The following is a 21,487-nucleotide window of genomic DNA, read 5'->3' as shown; positions in this document are numbered from 1 at the left end:
GACAAGCATTAAAACAGTTTACACGGACTGTTGTTTACGTGATAAGAAGGTGTCGAGAGGAATACAAAATAATAGTGGTGGTGTTTTCTACACCTATGTTAATGGTGATAATTGTGGGTAGAATGGAGACCTAAAAGACTGGCCAGTGGGTGCACCACAGGTGCACTAGTGGGTCTTCTATGGTCTGTGGCTAGCTCCAATACTTTACATAATGTACCATGGGAAAGCTCTTTATATGCAAGTTGCCTCATAGAAAATCAGGCCCATTTAAAGGAGTCCCAAGAATGTAATTGATATGGTTTGGCTGCGTCTCCCCCCAAATCTTATCTTGAATTGTAATACCCATGTGTCTAGGGAGAGACCTGGGGGAAGATGATTGGATCATGGGGGAGGTTTCCCTCATGCTATTTGCATAATAGTGAGTGAGTTCTCACAAGATCTGATGGTTTTATAAGGGTCTCTTCCCCCTTCACCCCTCTCTCCTCTCTCCTGCCACCATGTGAATAAGGTTCTTGCTTCCCCTTTGCCTTCCACCATGATTGTGGGTTTCCTGAGGCCTCTCCAGCCATGTAGGACTGTGGGTCGGTTGTGCCTCTTTTCTTTATAAATTATCAATCCTGGTGTAGTATCTTTACAGCAATGTGAGAACAGACTAATGTAGTTAGTGCATTTGAAATATAATTACATTTCATAATATAATTATGAAACATTGCCAGCAAGATTTTCATATCTATGAAACGTTACCTTACTAGATAATGAATAAAATAGGTCTATTCTGTCCTAAAGTTTTGAGTATCTTAAACATTCAGCTGACATTATGAAGCTCAGAATGTTAAACACCAGATATCCCCAAAGTCCAAAGTCTTGCCTGTATTGAAAATCAATTAACTTAATAGCTTGAAGTTTTTGACATCCTGATGAAGTCAAAAAATGTACCTCTTCTAAAAGAAGTTGAAGTATGCCACATGAGTATTCCGATATTTACTGAATCATGCATTTCTTATTAATATGGTTGAAAGCTGCTAAATAAGGGAAAGCAGGGATGCATCTTTTCACATACTGCATGTAGTAGATTAGATTGCCACAATTTTCAGGAAACCAGTTTAGTTATGCATATCAAGTCTTAAAATTATTCATAATGTTTTTTATCAATTCCACATTGAGGAATTTACAATAGACAACAAGAGATATATATGAAGCTAAATGCAGAAAGATGCTAATTTTATACTTTTACAATATAGCAAATATTTAAAAAATCAAATGTTCAGTAAGAAAAAAAGGTTAAATAATGTATACTAAATATAAGTTAAAATCTCATCATCACTAAGATTACATAATCATATAGTTTTAATGGTATAGATAAGTGCAAATACTATAATGTTAAGTAAAATAACACCATTAAAATGTTACAAGACAGGCCTGGTTGTAACAAGTCTATACTCCCAGCTACTCAGAAGGCTAAGGCAGAAGGATCCCTTGAGCCTAGGAGTGAGCTATGATGACACCACTTCACTCCAGCCTGGGTGAGAGAGAGAGATCCCGTCTCAAAAAAGAAAAAAAATTAGAAAAATGTTAGTTACAGTATAATGATTATACTGAAATGGATATATATTGCTTATGTGCAGAGAAAATCATTAGTTTTAATAAATTAGCATAAATTAAAATACATATCTCCAAATAGTAGCACCAACTTCCTTTGGGTGATAATTCTCTTGTTTTTGAGGCAAGTTCCCACTCTGTCACCGAGGCTTGAATGCAGTGGCATGATCTTGGCTCACTACAACATCTGTCCGCAGGCTCAAGCAAACCTCCCATTCCAGCTCCAGACTAGATGGGACTGCAGGTGCATGCCACCACACCCAGTTAATCTTTTGTAATTTTCTTGTAGAATGTATTAGTCCATTCTCACTCTACTATAAAGAACTACCCAAGACTGGTCAATTTATGAAGAAAAGAGATTTAATTGACTCACAGTTCTGCAGGTTTAACAGGAAACATGACTGGGAGACCTTAGAAAATGTACAGTCATGGGGAAGGGTGAAGGGGAAGTAAGCACATATTCACATGGTGGCAGAAGAGAGAAAGAGAGTGAGGGGGGAAGTGCCACACACTTTTAAACCATCAGATCTTGTGAGAACTCACTCACTATGATGAGAACAACATGGGGGAAATCCACCCCCATGATCCAATCACATCTCACTAGGTCTCACCTTCAATACATGGGCATGGCAATTTCACAGGAGATTTCGGTGGGAACACAGACCCAATCACATCATTCCACCCCTGATCCCTCATAAATCTCATGTCCTTACATTTCAAAACACAATCATGCCTTTCCCACAGTCCCCCAAAGTCTTAACTCATTTGAACATTAACTCAAAAGTCCACAGTACAAAGTGTCATCTAAGACACCTTTCAACCTATGAGCCTGTAAATTAAAAAAACAAGTTAACTACTTTCAAGATACATTGGGCAAATGTTCCTGTTCCAAAAGGGAGAAATTAGCCAAAATACAAGGGATACAGGTCCCATGCAAGTCCAAAACCCAGAAAGGGCAGTAATTAAATCTTACGATTACAAAATAATCTTTAACTTTATGTCTTACATCCAGGGCAGGCTGATGCAAGGAGTGGGCACCCAAGGCCTGTGCAGCTCTGCCTTTGTGGCTCTGCAGGGTTCAGCCTCTGTGGCTGCTTTCATGGACTGGTGTTAAGTGCCTGAGGCTTTTCCATGTGCAGGTTGCAAACTGTTGGTGGATCTTCTATTCTAGGGTGTGAAGGATGATGCCCTCTTCTCACAACTCCACTAAGCAGTGTCTCAGTGAAGACTCTGTGTGGTGGCTCCAACCCCACATTTCCCCTCTGCTCTGCCTGAGTAGAGATTCTCCATGAGAGCTCCACTCCTGCAACAGACTTCTGCCTGGACATCCAGGTATTTTCATACATCCTCTGAAATCTAGGTAGAGGTTCCCAAACCTCAACTCTTGCCTTCTGCACACCTGCAGGACCAAAATCATGTGGAAGCTGCCAAGGCTTGGGCTTTGCATCCTCTGAAGCCATGGCCCAAGCTGTATCTTGGCCTGTTTTAGCCAGGGCTAAAGGAGGAGTGGCTGTGACACAGCACACCATGTCTCAGGGCTGCATAGAGCAGCTGGGCCTAGCTCAGGAAATCATTTTTTACCTCCTAGACCTCCAGACCTTTGATGGGAGGGGCTGTCGTAAATTTATCTAAAATGCTCTGGAGACATTTTCCCCATTGTCTTGCTGCTAACATTTGGCTCCTTTTTACTTAAGTAAATTTCTGCAGCAGGCTTGATTCTCTCCCAAAAATGTTATGTGTGTATGTGTGTGTGTGTGTGTGTGTGTGTGTGTCTGTGTGTGTATGTGTGTTTCCCACATGGCCATGTTGTAAATTTCCCAAACTTATATGCCCTGCTTCTCTTTTAAATATAAGTTTCAGTTTCAGATATCTCTTTGTTCATGCATATGAGGATTTTGCCATGTTGCCCAGGCTAATGTCAAACTCCTGAGCTCAAGCAGTCCTCTCACCTTGGCCTCCCAAAGTGCTGGAATTACAGGCACTAGCCACCATGCCTGGCCTCATCTTTGGATAATAACTTTAAAAAGCAGTACACTTATTCTTTTTTAAATCTCTGATTAACAGATAAAGATTGTATATATGCAAGGTGTATAACGTGATGAATTGACATATGCAAACATTGGGTAATGATTGACACAATTAAATTGATTAACATATCCATCATTACCCATGCTATACTTTAGATCCTAGAACATGTTCATTTTATAACTGAAAGTTTCCCCCAGCCCTCAACCCCTGGTAACCACTGTTCTCTCTGCTTCTAGAGTTTGAATTTTTTAGACTCCTCAGATAGGTGAGATTATACAGTACTTTGCTTCCTATGTCTGGCTTATTTCATTAAACACAATGTCCTCCAGGTTCATCCATGTTGTCACAAATGGCAGGATTCCTTCCTTTTTTTGTTGGCCAATGTGTGTGTGTGTGTGTGTGTGTGTGTGTATATATATATAAAATTTAAAATTCTCCTCCTGTTAAAGTCAGTGAAAATACTGCACTATTAAAACCACAAACAAAGTTTCATTTAGTACTTTAAAGTGAATATTTTAAAATACAACTGACCATGGTTTAATATGGCACTCATTATTCAGTATTATTCATTTGTTAGTACCTCATAATAGGCCACAGAACATGAGAGATAATCTTCATGAAATCGAATGTAGTTATTTTGTACTTTATAGATGATTGATTACACCACACTCAGGAACTTGCTATTTTTGCCATGATGCATTTTTAAAAAATATAACTCTAGAAAGTTGCTTCTTCTGAAATATATGACCAAAATTATGCAATTTTAACATAATTAAGCAGAAATCAAATAATTTGACCATAAATGCTCTGTTGTTGAGAAGAAATATCTGCAGAGACCACTTTGCATAATGTAATACAAAATCCGAACAGTTTTTGCTTTGCTTTCTTTTTTTTTTTTTTTTTTTTTTTTTTGAGACGGAGTCTCGCTCTGTTGCCCAGGCTGGAGTGCTGTGGCCGGATCTCAGCTCACTGCAAGCTCCGCCTCCCGGGTTCCCGCCATTCTCCTGTCTCAGCCTCCCGAGTAGCTGGGACTACAGGCACCTGCCACCTCGCCCGGCTAGTTTTTTGTATTTTTTAGTAGAGACGGGGTTTCACCATGTTAGCCAGGGTGGTCTCGATCTCCTGACCTCGTGATCCACCCGTCTCGGCCTCCCAAAGTGCTGGGATTACAGGCTTGAGCCACCGCGCCCGGCCTTTGCTTTGCTTTCTATCCCCTGCTGCTTGGTGTCCTCTAGGGAGGCATTTTACAGCCTGTAATCTTACAGCTCTTTCATCTATCATCCTTGAGATTCCAGCCTAGAACTTAACATTGAGAAACCTGCTTTGAGTTTTTACAGGTCTGATGAATTAAGAGGTCTAAAAACCAAAAAGTATAGTTTTTCTCCATGTCTCATTTTGTAAGCACCAGACTTCTTTCATGTGGTCCATATATTCTTATTTAAGCCAGTATTATCAAGTTTAAAAATTACAATATAGAACAGTTGAAAGTTTACAACTAAGTTGAGAAAAAAAAAAAATCCTGCCAGGGAAAAACAAATGAGGTTTACTTACTGAAGCAACTGCTGAGTTCTTATTTCCAGGATAATATTATTTAGGAAAACCATTATATGTCTCAAATAAGTAGCTTTCGTTTTTCTGTTGTTTGTTTTTTTGTTTATTTGTTCGTTTGTTTATAGACAGAGTCTCATTCTGTTGCCCAGGCTGGAGCACAGTGGCACGATCTCAGCTCACCACAACTTCCGCCTCCCTGGTTCAAGTGATTCCCCTGCCTCAGCCGCCCAGTAGCTGGGATTACAAGTGCATGCCACCACGCCCGGTTAATTTTTGTGTTTTTAGTAGAGATGGAGTATCACCAAGTTGACGAGGCTGATCTTGAACTCCTGGTCTCAGGTGATCTGCCCACCTCAGTCTCCCAAAGTGCTGGGATTATAGGATATGTAGCTTTTATAAGTAGTCTTCTGTCTTACAATTTTCAAGATAAAATGTTTATAAAAACCTAAAATATGATCAACAACTTTGAAATGTAATGTCTACAGCTAAAATGGAATGGGAAAAAAATCATGAACTGCTCTCCTATAATGATGTTTTCTTTTTCTTTTTTAATTCTTGATTTATTTGTACTAATTCTATGTACTTTACTCAGATACCGGAAGCACATCGCAAACGGAATAACTTACAGAGTGCGATGCCAAAACAATTGTTTTTAAAGGTAAAATTTAAGAAACAGAGAGCATTATAGACTCAATATGAGAAGCATTACTGAGAAGATGCCAGATCATCAAATTTCTGTATAATCTAGTTGCAAGGGTAAGAAAACAATATTGGCATTTAAAAATAACATAAAACTTCCCACATATTCTGGCCATTCTTTCTATATTCATATGTAAGACCACCTCTTCTTATATCTCATTCCAGTTGAAACAAAATAGTCATTTTTCTAAAGGACAGATCAAGAAATGCTGTTCAAGAATGAAGGCCTGGAATTGGGGACCCCAAGAGCTTGCTTGATATTCTACCCCACTGTACCCAAGCTGCTACCTAACGTGCAAGACAAAGTACCTTTTTCCTTTTCCTCAGCTTTTCTCAAGCAGAAAGAGTCTCTCCTCATAGCCACCACAACTGTGATTGTTTCAGGTCTCACCTGAAGCCAGCAGGTCTCAGAGTCTCACTAAAAGCCCACAGTGTACTACCCAGGTATTACTGTTGGTTATTCAGGGCCCAAGGAGTCTTTAGTAAGCATGTCATAAATCCTGCCAGAACTGGGTCCTTTTCTTCAAGGCAGCAGGTTCCCTTCTGGCCCAGAGTGTGTGTGTCATCCAGAAGCTAGGACCTCTAATCGGGGCCTCATAACCATGCCCAGTGCCCTATCTTACTGTGGCTGAGCTGGTATCCACGATGCAAGATGCAAGACAAAGTCCTCTTTACTCTTTCCTCCTCTCTTCTTGAGCACAAGGAAAGTGTCACTTTCATTGCTGTAAGTTTCACTGTCTGGGATTGGGGAAAGGGTGATGCAAGCACTCCCTTTGCTCCTCCACATGTGTCTCACTAGGCCACATGTCCCCCAGCTCTACTGGCTTTGAGACCAGCCCTGCACTAGGACTTGCCTGGGAGTTGCAGTCCTTATGTCCTAACCTGCCTCTTACAGTTATTTACCACTCCAGAGCACTTCAGTCTGCAGTGGTGAGGCTTGCTGAAACTCACGTTCTGGTCACTCGCTAGGGCTGATCTAAATGCTCCCTCCAAGCATGGCATTGGCTAAATTTAGTTCAGTTTTGCTTTCTTTGTGACAGGCAGCACTGGGTTCAATGCAAAGTCCCAAAATATCTGCACTCTCCCTCCCTCAAGCAGATTCTCTCTTCACACCGTGCCATTGCCAGGGAATGGGGAACAGATGACACTGGTGATTCAAGACTGTCTTTCTTATCCTCTTCAGTGCCTTTTTAGCCATATGAAGTTAAAACCAGGTACTGTAATTGCTCATCTGATTGTGGATCTTATGAGGATGCTTTTGTGTGTGTGTGTGTGTAGATAGTCGCTAAAATTTTAAGTTCCTGTGGGGGACGATGATCAGTGGGTGCTTCTATTCAGTCATCTTGCCCTGCCCCTTCATGGTTATTTTTCCTCTTCATGCCACTTTTGCCCTTGGGATTCTTAGCAATTGTTAGTATGGCTCAAAAGACTGATAAGTGATGTAAAGGACCTTTGCTAAAAGATGAAAAACGCCAGCAGAGTTCAAAGCAATCTCTGAAAAACTCAGAGTCAAATATTAAATTTGAGACTGGCAAGGTATCTGGCACTTGAAGAACTGAGATGCCCAAGAGAGTAACAGAGAAGTGAAACATACACTTCATCCTGGTTTTTCCCTTCTGACATTTACCAAGGATAACAGACTGATATACCAAGGAGAAAATATTTGAAATGCAGAGGAGAGATTTAGGGGAGCTCACAGTATGGGGACACAAAATCATTGAATAGGAGAGATACTATATAAAGTCCATAATGTACATTTGCGACTAATGGGGGTGAAACGGACTACAAGATAGGAGTAAAGGTGTGTCCGGAATTGGTCTTGCTGACTTCAAGAACAAAGTCGCAGACCCTCGCCATGAGTGTTACAGTTCTTAAAGATGGTGTGTTTGGAGATTGCTCCTTCCGATGTTCAGATGTGTCTGGAGTTTATTCCTTTCGGTGGGTTTGTGGTCTCACTTGACTTCAGGAGTGAAGCCGCAGACCTTTGCAGTGAGTGTTACAGCTCTTGAAGGTGACGCATCTGGAGTTGTTCATTCCTCCTGGTGGGCTCATGGTCTTGCTGGCTTCAGGAGTTAAGCTGCAGACCTTCAAGGTGAGTGTTACAGCTCATAAAGGTAGTGCAGACCCAAAGAGTGAGCAGCAGCAAGATTTATTGCGAAAAGTGAAAGAACAAAGCTTCCACAGCATGCAAGGGGACCCCAGTGTGTTGCCACTGCTGGCTCCCCTGGTCAGCTTTTATTCCCTTATTTGGCCCAGTCCACCTCCTGCTGATTGGTCCGTTTTACAGAGACCTGATAGGTCCATTTTACGGAGAGCTGATTGGTCCGTTTTTACAGAGTGCTGATTGGTATGTTTACAAACCTTTAGCTAGACACAGAGCACTGATTGGTGCATTTTTAGAGTGTGGATTGGTGCATTTTACAATCCTTTAGCTAGACACAGAGTGCTGATTGGTGCATTTACAATCCTTTAGCTAGACGGAAAAGTTCTCCAAGTCCCCAGGGGACTGGAAGCCCAGCCAGCTTCACCTCTCAAAGGGAGACCCAAACATCAGAAAAAAAGTGAGTGGAAGGGGGAGAGAGAGATGGAGTGGGGGAGCATAGAGAGAGAGAGAGATGTAGAAAAGGAGGAAGGGAAGAGGAAAAGGAGGAAGAGAAGGAAGGAAAGAAGGGAGAGAAGGAAGGAGAGAAGGGAAGAGGAGAGAGGATAAACCAAAAGGACTCCAAAACCAGCAGTCAGTCACCTCTGTCTGATTAGCTTGGGGTGATTTGCTCCTCCATGTCTGGTAAATACCAATGTAAGTTATCTTTAGGGAGAAACACCAGAGACATTGAAATGTCTAACAGAGTGTCATTAGAGTTTCTGTCTGGGTGAAAGGAAAGGGACAAAGGGATATTTAAAGAAATAACAGTGAAGAACTTCCTAAAATTTACAAAAGGCATTCAGTCACATATGAACAAAATTCTACAAAACTCAAAGAATAAATAATAACAAATCTATACCTAAACTCATTATAGTAAAATTGTTGAAAATCAAAGAAAAAAAAATTTAAGCAGTTATTTTCAGGAAAATGCGCTTTCTTCAAAGGTATGCAATAAAACTAGCAGTAAATAAAATAATATATTTAGAAAGCTGAATGTAAACTATTGCCAACCTAAAGTCCTATATCTAATAAAATTATACTTCAAATATGAAGAAAAAACATCACTTTTTCTAATTAAAAACCTAATTTTTTAGCCAGGCGTAGTGGCTCATGCCTGTAATACTAGCGCTTTGAGAGGCCAAGGTGGGCGGATCACCTGAGGTTGGGAGTTCAAGACCAGCCTGGCCAACATGGTGAAACCCCATCTGTATTAAAAATACAAAAATTAGCTGAGCTTGGTGGCACGTATCTGTAATCGCAGCTACTCGGGAAGCAGAGGGGGAGAATCGTTTGAACCCAGGAGGCGGAGGTTGCAGTGAGCTGAGATCACGACACTGCGCTCCAGCACTCCAGCCTGAGTGACAGAGGGAGATTCCGTCTCAAAAAAAGGAGAGGAGAGGAGAGAAGAGGAGAAATAATTTTAGATCAATAATAGATTCTAATATGAATTATTTAAGCAGAAGGAAAATAATCCTATTAAAAGATAAAACAAGAAAATTAAGAAAACAATAGTAAATACCAGAAAGGTCAATATTGGGATAAATATGTATGAGCACTTAGCTTCAAACAATATTATGAATCTAATCAGGGAATACATGCATTTTTACGAATACAAAAATAATTTATAAAGAGTCGACATGATAAAAAGGAGTAACATTTATGGGGGTTATTTTTGGTAGAATTTACTAGTTCTAAAAGCAATGAGTTAATATTTCTGTGTTGGAGCTATATTGTTGAATACTTTTGAAAATAACAAAACAGACTACACAGATCTGTTTATAATGATTTAATTATATTTGAAAATAATCACTAGGAGATAAAAATGATGGAACTACATTACATTCAAATCTGAAAAAAAATTTCAGATCACTGACAATGTTTGTAACTGATAGTAACAGAATACCCTTTATCCAAGGATTATAATACACATGAAGCATTCACAGATTCTGAAAGTGATAGCAATACCCATCTGTGTAATATATGTGAATCTCAGATGATAACCTACATAAACTTTCCTCATTAAAATATCAGATATTGAAACATTATTTTAAACGACAATTTTAGTAGCTGAACACAGATACTTTCTCAAAGTCACAATCAGTTTGTGATAATACTAGGATTATGACCCTGATCTCCAGGTATTTTACATATATCACAAGATATATCATTGAAAGTTGCTTGATGCCCTGAATAGTCTGTTAGAAGCTAACGTATGTGTGTGTACATGTGTGTGTGTATGTGTATATGCATATAAGTATATACGTATGTATATATACATATGTAAATATATACGTATATGCATATACACATACACACACATGTACACACATATATGTATATTTTCTCAGTAAAATCCTTCCCCCTTGAATATCATTAATACAATTTACATATGAACACCTGTTGTAACAGGGTTTTCTTGATCAGTTTATAAGGAAATCCACTCAAAGTCAAATAGAATTTCTCTGTCAATCTCAGAGCGGCAATTTTCTCTATAAACAGTACTTTGTTGGCATATGATTATATTTTTGGTAAGGCAAAAAGCAAAAGTAAACTGAATTCTAATATTGACTCCTTTGACTTCCTATAAAAATGCCATTACCTTTCAGTCTTACTCATTGCTCCAAAATTCGAAAATCTATCAACCTACTTAAAAATATATATTCACAAATAGCTTAGCAAAATAAAATGATCTTTATAATACTTCTGGTGCTTACAGGATGAAGGTATTGTATGGGCACTGCTTTTCTTCTTGAGATCAAAGCAATTTTCATTTGAATTCATTACAGAGAAGCAGCCTGAGCCACATTTCATCATCAGCTGCTAGAGCTATGAATGTGATTTCTAACAATGTGCTCATTATAGGTGTAATGAAATTTGACTATAATTAAACAGTATAGTGTTTGTCAAAATTGGACTTTACCATTATCTTTTCACAGAAATAAAATACCCAGTAGTTTCCTCGGTGTCGCACCTGCATTATTCCCTTTGCTTTGAAAGATTCTTGTAATTTCTGAATTTATATTCATTGTCTATAAAATGAGACTGATATGAGGACATTTCTTAAACAATATAAATATGAATGCAGAGAGAAAGAGAAGCATGCACTGACTTACATACCTACACACCACAACCAACACAGCTATTCTAGAACATCATAAAACATGATTGCTGTACTCTGCAATACATCAGGTATAGATTTAATCAAGTTTTTGGCTATTACAGATAAAATTTTTCCCATAAATAGGTAATTATTATTTTAGTATGTTTATACAATTTCGACCTATGCAATCATTTTCATTATTTTTTTCTGCTTTTAAAATAAAAATAGATAAATTAACCAGGCTTTACAAAACCAATAAATTAATAACAACAGCAACAACAATAATTAGCATTTAGGAATACTAACATGTTGTTACATTTGGTGTAGCCTATAGCGCCTACACTACAAACCTGTAGAGCATGTTACTTTATTGAATATTGTGAGCAAATGTAACACAATGGTAAGTTTTTGTGTCTTTAAACATATCTAAACATAGAAAAGGTATGGTAAAATTATGGTATAAAAGATTAATATGGCACTTATGATGAACAGAGCTTGTAGGACTGGAAGTTGCTCTGGGTGAGTGAGTGAGTGCGTGAGTGAGTGAGTGAGTGAGTAGTAAGTGAATGTGAAGGCCTAGGATATTACTGTACACCAGGGTCTCCCAACCCCTGAACTGCAGACCAGTACTAGTCTGTGGCCTGGTAGGAACTGGACTGCGCAGCAGGAGGTGAGGGGCAGGCGGGCAAGCAAGCATTACCACCTGAGCTCGGCCTCCTGTCAGATCAATGGTGGCATTAGATTCTGAGCAAGAACCTTATTGTGAACTGCGCATGTGAGGAATCTAGGTTCCACATGAGAATGGAATGCCTGATAATCTAAGGTGGAACAGTTTCATCCTGAAACTATTTCCACCTTCGCATCCACCCTTCCACCTCCATCCTCCCAACCCCCATCCCTCCAACCCCACACCAAGACTCCAGACTGTAGTATCCATTAGAGCAAGAACTATTTATGTGTTGTTAAGTATTATCTTCCTAGAACCTAGCTCGCTTCTTGGCACATATCTGTGCAATCAAATTATCTTTTTGTTGACCATGTGATTATCTTACATACTGATAACATATGATGACAAGACACTTGTTCAAAATGATAATTATTGGTATCTAGCTGAAATCGCTCACCTCTCCAGCTTCTGTACTATTTAATGTAACAACATGACACTGTTAACATTTCCTGGGAATTTATTTTATCCAGATCAGTTTCTATTTTGTTTCCATGTTGCTCCAACACTCAAAATGCTATCACTACTCAAAAGGAATTTAAAAGACCACTTACTATTCCCAGTAGAGTATTTTTTATGGTAATTCAAAGAAAGTTCTAGACATGTATGTTGCTGTAGCTGTAGCTACAGCAATTTAGGTTATACCTACTTTCACAAATAAAGTGCTCTTCAGCTTAAGACTTTATTGCTAGTTTAATGTTGCTCAAACTCACATGTTCTTGCAATTAAGATAGATACTATTGAAAAGAAATTTGAATAGCAATAGACAGAGTATTTTCCTAACAGTGCCTTATAAATATTTAACCCTGCAATCTATTTTATGAGATATAGTAAAAACTCACTCTTTAGAGCAACTGAATATAGCTGCATTTCAGTGCTCATGCTCCTATAATATGAGCCAACCTGCTTTATAAGTGTGTATTTTGAGATACACAATTTGGAAATTTCAGCTGTATTCACCTCAGAGGCTCTTGGTCTGTTTCGATTTTTTAAAATTATTTTGATAATTGGAACTATTTAATTATGAAAAGTATATCTGATTTTAGAAGTGTATATATATATACATATAAATGTTCACAAAAATATATAAAGTAAATAAAACACCTCATTGAGGATCCTATTTGCATTCATTAAGACTACTATCATAATAGTTTATTTCTCTCTGAGAAAATTTCAGTTACCAGATATTTGCACATCTGCATGTACGTGTTTTTATTTTGTTGACAAATAGAATAAACGTTATGCATATTTTTGTATTTTTTTCCACTTAAAATACACTTTGAATACCTTCACATAGTAGCAAATACATCTTTATTTCAGTTTTATTGAGGCCTACATAATAATTCATGGTAGAAATATATCTATAATGGGCACTTAGATTGTTTGTATATTTTGCTATTAAAACTGATAGCATAAGAAACATTTATAATCTATACATACATCTATACATAGATGTCAAAGTATATATTTAGAATCAATTGCTACTTGAGTAAAAATTTTGCCAAATTGCCTTTCAAAGAATTTGTATCTGTTTACATTCCCAAGGAGATATGTAAGAATGCTTATTTTTTAGATCCTAATAAACCCTGTGACTTAAATATATTTTTTAAACGTACAATCTGATGATAAGACCGAGAATACCAGTTAAACCTTAAATGGAACTTACTATGTACAAGAAACTATATACTATTTGTGTCTGTGCATGCATCTGTGTAAATTTGTATATGTACATATCTCGATGCATATATACACAGATATGTATATAATATAAATTTATATACATTTATGGAGAGAGTTAAACAGATGTCTCAAATTTGTTAATTTCATATGCGTTATTTATGCATCTTGACTACTGCCATTTGAAAATATCTACAAACACATACCACATATATACACATTCCAAAGGAATATGTATGCATATATAGAACCATATAAATATAATATTTTTAATAATTCACAAGAAGTTCTTCATTTCCACCAGGAAAGGGATTTGGCAGAAGGTATTACACTTTCAAAATTGATTTTTTTATATCTGCAAATTTTATTTCTGTAATCAATGAAAACATAGCTATTTGAAGAAGTAGAAACAGGAAGAGGAGATTAAAGAAAAAGAAGAGGGAGAGATTACACTCAAAAGCATTAGTCTCAGTTAGGGACAGTGGTAATTTTTTTCAAGACTTCAATAAACAGATAATTGTTCTATTTATTTACTTTTAGTGTTTTTTTAAATTTAATTTCAACTTTTATTTTAGATACAGGGAGTACATGTGCAGATTTGTTACATGGGAATATTGTGTGATGGGAAGGTTTAGGATGTCAATACTGTTACCCAGGTAGTGAGCACAGTGCTGGCGTGATAGGTGGGTTTTTAATTTTTTTTTAAACCTCCTCCTCCCTCCACCTTCTAGTAGTCTACAGTGTCTATTTTTCCCAATTTATGTCCATGTGTGCTCAGCGTTTAGCTCCCATTTATAAGTCAGAACATGTGGTCTTTGGTTTTCCATTCCTACATTGATTTGCTTAGGATTATGGCCTCCAGCCCCATCCATGTTGCTGTAAAGGACATGATTTCATTTTTTTTATAGCTGCATAGTAGTCCGTGGTGCATATGTAAATTGGTCTATTGGAATGCTTTTAGAGCATGCAGAGAGAAGTACAGATTCAAAATTATTTTCTTTTAATTAGCAAGTAGTAATATTAAAACTTCACAAACATAATATAAAATGATCATCTTTATTTAAGAATGTTGAGGAAACAGTTCTAACAGTGACAACATTTTCTGTCTGATTTTGAATACTTTCTTCCACTAAAAATGTCTGTTATTCTAATGCAGCTACTTCGTTAGACCCACTGCATTTTAATTCTCACTTTTACACATAAATTTGGGATTTAACAATGAAGTAAGAATTGTGAACAAAAAAGATCTGGCTAATTTTTGCTGCTTTTAATCTAGTGGTGAAGACAGAATTAAGGCAAATAATTTAAGGGCATACATTTTATGAGATGGTTAGTACGAAATGATGTATTCATAGTGATTAGGAAGGTTTTTCCTGAGGATGCTTTGTTTGAGCTGTAACTTGAACTTTGTGTGTAATTTACCAAGCATAAATCAGAAGTAGAAGTGAAATAAAAAGTATTCCAGATTAAAAAAAAAAAAAAGTTCAAGAAAAGAAGTGGCACATTGGAAGAAGTAAATGATTCTCATGCAATCATTATGATTGAATCACAGCGAGATTGAATCACATTGAATCACAGCGAGAGAGTGTGAGGGGTAGCATGAAACTACTCTGAAGTGTTAAACAAGGGCTTCATTGAGGACAACGTTGTCAACCATATTAAGAAATTTGAACTTTGTCTTTAAGAAAGTTGCTGTATCTTACAAATACATATTGTTAAATTATGCCAGGGATGTTTCTAGATTCTGGGGTTTCATTGATGAACAAAAGAGAAAAAAAAAAAAAATCCCTACCTTCATGAAGTTTATACTCTAGTGTATTTTGCAAGTAGTTTAACCTTAAGTGTGGAATTAACATCTGCAGGATGAATCTGACTGAATGAAGCACAGATATACACAGACCAAGCACAAATTCCTCAAGACCCAACACTCAACAGTAGATTAGGCCAGATGTTCTACACATGGCTTCACCCAGATACGTGTTCTTCCCTTTCCTCGTATCTTATATTTGATCGAACTACATTTACTTAGTGACCACTTTTATTAGGAAGCATTTCTTGTAGTGAAATGTTTCCTGATTTCAGCTTTCTAAGACACAGGCATGAACCGGGTGAATTTTTTTTTTTTTTTTTTTTTTTGAGATGGAGTCTGGCTCTGTCCCGCAGGCTGGAGTGCAGTGACGCGATCTCGGCTCACTGCAAGCTCTGCCTTCCGGGTTCATCCCATTCTCCTGCCTCAGCCTCCCAAGTAGATGGGACTACTAGTGCCTGCCACCTTGCCGATTTTTTTTTTTTTTTTTTTTTAATTTGAGAGAAAATGGTAAATTAACTCTAGGTAATACTGGAGAAAGAAATGAAAGACCAAAATAAATAATTTTAAGTTGTGTCGAAATCCAGTATTTCCTCCCTTGCTGTCACTGGTTCAGGCTTTGTACTGTCCTATGTAGTTTTAAAAGAAAGAATTTGACTTATAAAAGTGATATAGTTGAGATGGTCTATAGTGAATGGTGGGAAGATGTGGAATAGTAAAGGCACAAATAAATATACATACTGACCTCGGGTATCATGCAGTAAGTTCGTTACAAAGACTAGAAAAAGCAAACTTTTTGTATCCCTACCATTGTATAGACATTTGAGACATATGCTCATTTTTATATATCATTTTCTTAGATCTTTGCAATACCCTGACACTCCGACCCCTACAATAGAGGAACTACAAAGTCATAGAGATAGACAAAGGCTTTGAATCCACGTGTTTAATTTTAAAGACTTGAGCTCATGGGACACTGTAAGTCCGAAGTAAGTAATATTGTAATAGCCCTTTGTTCTCTGGACATATGTTCAAGTTATACTTTCACCATATCAATAGAAATTTTTTTAATGAAATTAATACTCACTTGTATTAAAGATAATAGTGACATATTACTTCTATTTTTACAAAGAGTACTAAATCCCGTTCTTTAGACATATAAGTAGATTACTATGTGAAAAAGTAAAATTATATTCTACTTTTAGAAAAAAAGTGAAATAGGTTTTGTTTAAAGAGGACAATATCTTCTTAAGATTTAATTCATATTGCAGACTACTATATATTTATTATCTACTTATTGAAAAAGTCAAGCATGCACTGGGGTATATTTATGTATAATATGGTTTCAGATATTAGATTTTATTGGAAAGTTTGTCACTATATTTAGCTTTTTTGGATTTTCTTTAGTATAGTTTGCATGAGACTATTCATGGTAAGTGATATATCTTTTTTATAAAAAATAATGAGCTGTTTTACAATTCAGTCAAAGAAATATTTAAGAAGTAGAAACATGTTAACATACATAAAGGCATTCATATGGTCATATGAAGGGACGGAGTGGGTACTATTTCCCAACAGTTTTCTTTTTTTTTCTCTTGAATTATTTTTCATTAATCTGTCTTGTCTCCACTTCTCTTCTATAGATCCAGGATAAAGATTGTATGTGGGATGGGTGAAGGAGGAGGTTAGGTTGTGCCAAAATCCAATATTTGCTCCCTTGCTATCGCAGGGTTTCTTCTGACCTATGTATGCCAGTAATCAATGATTAATACCTGCCCCTTAATCAATGATTAAGGCTTCTTAGATAGAAGAGATGTAAAAATAATAGGGTATCAATGGCACAAGTATAAAGTGATACTAAGGAGAGTTCACATAGAATCTGCCAGACCATATATATTCCAAAGATCAGAAAACTGCTCTCCTTGAAGAATGATCATCAGTCAGTTGAGCTGTATTATTAGCACAAGGATTTATAAAAACTAGGTTGAGGTAGATTTGGTAAGAAAATAACTGGAGTTTCTGGATCTGTTTAATGTTTAGCTGCTCTCCTTGAAGAATGATCATCAGTCAGTTGAGCTATATTATTAGCACAAGGATTTTTAAAAACTAGGTTGATGTAGATTTGGTAAGGAAATAACCAGAGTTTCCGGATCTGTTTAATTTTTAGCTCTGTTACATAAAAAATATTTTATTTTAGAGGGTATGAAACATCTGAAAACTCAGCTTCCTCATTTGAAAGCTGTGGACAATGTCTGCCTTCATAGAATGCTATAGGTATTAAAATAGAAAGTATAAAATGAGCCCTTAGTGCACTAACAGACAAATGGCTAGAATATGATAAAAGCTCCTCTCTTTCCTTTGTGTGCATACTCTATGAGTGAATGGAATTGGTAGTATTATAGAACATATTACCATAGACATTTTCGGCTTTAACTTTATACCTTTTATCATAGTTTTTATAAGAATTGCTAGTTAATATGAAAAATATATAGTTGGATTAATTACCTTACTCAAACCGAAAAGGCTAGGCTTAAAAAATATACATATATTGCTTTCCAACTCGGACCCAACAGAATGGCTCCCGCAAAGAAGAGTGGCCAGAAGAAAAAGGGCCATTCTTCCATCAACGAGGTGGTGACGCGAAAATACACCATCGATATTCACAAGCGCATCCATGGAGTGGGCTTCAAGAGGAGTGTCCCTCGGGTACTCAAAGAGATTCAGCAATTTGCCAGGAAGGCGATGGGAACGCCAGATGTGCGCATTGATACCAGGCGCAACAAAGCAGTCTGGCCGAAGGAATAAGGGATGACCCATACCGTATCCGTGTGCGGTTGTCCAGAAAACGTAATGAGGAGGAAGATTCACCAAATAAATTCTATACCTTGGTTACCTATGTACCTGTTACCACTTCCAAAAATCTACAGACAGTGTGAATGAGAACTAATCACTGTTCGTCAAATACATCAAATAAAGTTACAAAATTGCAAAAAAAAAAAAAAAAAAAAAAAGGCCAAAAAGTCAACTAACAGTTACCATGATTTATTTTACTAAATATAATAAAAAAAGATTTGTCATATTTCAAGAATCTTAAATGACATAGGAAAATGTCTATGCCATAATTATAAAAAATAGTATATATAACTACATAAAATATTATCCCAATGTAATAGATAGTAAGCAAATACAGAATATATCATATCTGACTAGAAAAAAATGCACTTTAACATAACAATATCCATTTTCAGGTGATCAGATGGTAGGGATTTTTTATTTTGTGTAATGTGTATGTAAGCCTGTGTGTGTATGTGTGTGAGAAAGAGGAAAAAAATATGTCTTCTCTAGGAATATTAGCTTGAAAATAGGAAATTTCCAATACCTGACCATTTCTGGTCAGTTTTATGTATTTCTAGAGAAATATATAAAAGTAATTTCATCTGAATTTCAGTTAAATTCACAATCAGGTAATTATAAAATTGTTAGTTTTGATCAGTGTCGTATCTGTAACGATGTGTAGTTATTTGATTTGGATTTTTTTCAATATGTGCCCTTCAAGATTTTAGGTCCAATATAATAAATTTTAAAAACCAGCTGGGCGCGGTGGCTCACGCCTGTATTCCCAGCACTTTGGGAGGCCAAGGCAGGTGGATCACGAGGTCAGGAGTTCAAGATCAGCCTGTGAAACCCCGTCTCTACTACATCTACAAAAAATTAGCCTGGCATGATGGTGGGTGCCTGTAATCCCAGCTACTCAGGAGGCTGAGGCAGAGAATTGCTTGAACCCGGAAGGCAGATGTTGCAGTGAACCGAGGTTGCGCCACTGCACTCCAGTCTAGGAGACAGAGTAAAACTTCATCTCAAAAAAAAAAAAAAAAGAAAGAAAGAAAGAAAAAGAATGAGCACCATTAAAAAAAAAATTAAGAAAAAGAATTGTCCTACGAATTCGGAAATTCCCTTGTTCTCTCAACAAAGTCTCTAGAGTGAATCAAGCTTTTAAACGTCTTGTTCACATTTGTTTTCTAGAAAATGAAATGAAGACTTGGATTGTTATATAGATTTCTCCTAACAGCCAGTTATGAAAATCTCTAGGACCAGAATCAGTTTTCTTTTCTTTTTTTCTTTTTTTTTTTTTTTTTGAGACAGAGTCTTGCTCTGTCACCCAGGCTGGGGTGCAGTGGGGCCATCTCAGCTCACTGTGCAAGCTCCGCCTCCCGGGTTCACGCCATTCTCCTGCCTCAGCCTCCCGAGTAGCTGGAACTACAGGCTCCCACCACCACGCCGGGCTAATATTTTTGTATTTTTAGTAGAGACGGGGTTTCACCGTGTTAGCCAGGATTGTCTCGATCTCCTGACCTCCTGATCCGCCTGCCTCGGCCTCCCAAAGTGCTGGCATAACAGGAGTGATCCACCGCACCTGGCCACACATTTTAAAAATTAATTTCTGTAAAACAATAATATTACCTTCAAAGAGTATGTAACTTCAGATACATTTTTTATTCAAATTTAACATCATAATGCACATTCTAGAATTTATTGTTCCAAAAATTACATATTATATGTTTCCCCTTAAGAACACTTTGTATATTTTTAGCATAGTTAATTTGCATAAAGGAAAGATTGACTTAAACATATGTTACAGTATAATAGACTCTTCCCATAAATATAATTGCTTTGCTTATACTGAAAATACACCAAAGCTTATCATAAAGAGCTTTGTAAATAAAGAGCTTCACTGTAAATTTTAGTTTGAATTGGCCTGGGTGTTTTGAGTGTAAAGACAAATCACAGGTTTGATCTCTGCTGCATGTATACAAAATTTAATGATGTTAAGAATTATTTTTTACCTAAGTATTCCAATACCCATTCTAATATACGGAGAATCACTTATAAAAATTAGCTATGATAAACTCAGTTTACAGTTTCCACTAAAAAATATGAAGCAGAAATGATTTTATTATTTCTCATTTCAAGGCTCAGAACAGGAACTCAAAACAAATATAAGAAATAAGGAAATAATATGATCATCAAAATCTGTAAATGATCATATCCGAAACCACAAAACGTAGAAATCATTTGGAAAATACACTGCAATGTGAATCAAACTGAAGAACATCCCCAAGTTTTAATACGTTCTTGTCTACATTTCTTAGCAATTTTCAGCTTTCCCTAGGATAAAGCAACAGTCTAGGAAAAGCATAACAATGCTTGCACTGATGAAGTGTCAAGGCTTTGCGGGGAGTGGTCACAGAAAAGTGAGAAACATCCCATATCTGTCTACATTCATTTTGCTGTTTGACAGTGTAAACAGAACTAAAATAAAAGCACTGAGTGTTATCATCTTCATTTGCTGGGATGTATCCTCATACTTGAAATGAAGCTTCCAAAGGCCAGGGAGGAGTTCTACCACTGATCAGAATTAGCTGAAGAGAGAGAGATAAACTAAGTCAGAGGTTTATGACACCAGAGGAAATCCTGTTCACTGTAAAAAATGAAGAGAAATATATTTCTAGGGTTGAGGAGAGAATGTGGTATACTGGGTGCAAACATGTGAGAGAATACTGCCTCTGATGTGCAACAGCCAAGTTCCACACATAGGCCCACACTTTCCTGTCCTTCCCAGACTATTCTTGAGCAGGTAGCTGTCGCTGATTGACTTGCCTCAAGTCAAGATATGTAATGATCATTAAAAAACCAGCAAGAGAACAATTGATAGATGATGAATAAATATAATAATTATGAAATTTCAAATATATGACTCTCGACACTCTATTCCTAAGCATAAAGCAAAACCTGGAAATCAACCAGTGGAATACCAGTTAGAGGTGGATAAATTTAAAGAACTTTAAGCAATTACCTAGGGTAAGTAAAGCGGAATGGTGGAGTATTAAGAAAACAGAAACACAACCAGGATGAAGGAGTGAGAAAGAACTGAAGAATAGTAATACTAAAAAGTATCTTTCATTTTCTAGTCATCTTCTCAAATTAAAGGATGTCATTTTCCAAAACAAAATATGGTGCTGGCTGCTCACTGTGCTTTGAAAACTTTTAAATATATTTTCATATCTTTTAATCTGGTTCCAATCTACTTTTGCTTCGTTCCCTTTCAAGATATCTTATTTGTCGACTTGTTTAATTACATGCTGTGAACTTTTGTGGCTC

At 36.9% G+C, this 21,487-nt stretch overlaps 1 pseudogene; it reads left to right on the top strand.

Moving 5' to 3' along the window:
• The first annotated feature begins 15,829 nt into the window (after window positions 1-15,829).
• Window positions 15,830-18,315, top strand: LOC110742905 (annotated as a pseudogene).
• Window positions 18,316-21,487: the final 3,172 nt, after the last annotated feature.

This window comes from Papio anubis, unplaced genomic scaffold (assembly GCF_008728515.1).
Source record: "Papio anubis isolate 15944 unplaced genomic scaffold, Panubis1.0 scaffold346, whole genome shotgun sequence".
NCBI classification, from domain to species: domain Eukaryota; kingdom Metazoa; phylum Chordata; class Mammalia; order Primates; family Cercopithecidae; genus Papio; species Papio anubis.
This window is presented reverse-complemented; position numbering and strand designations above follow the sequence as displayed.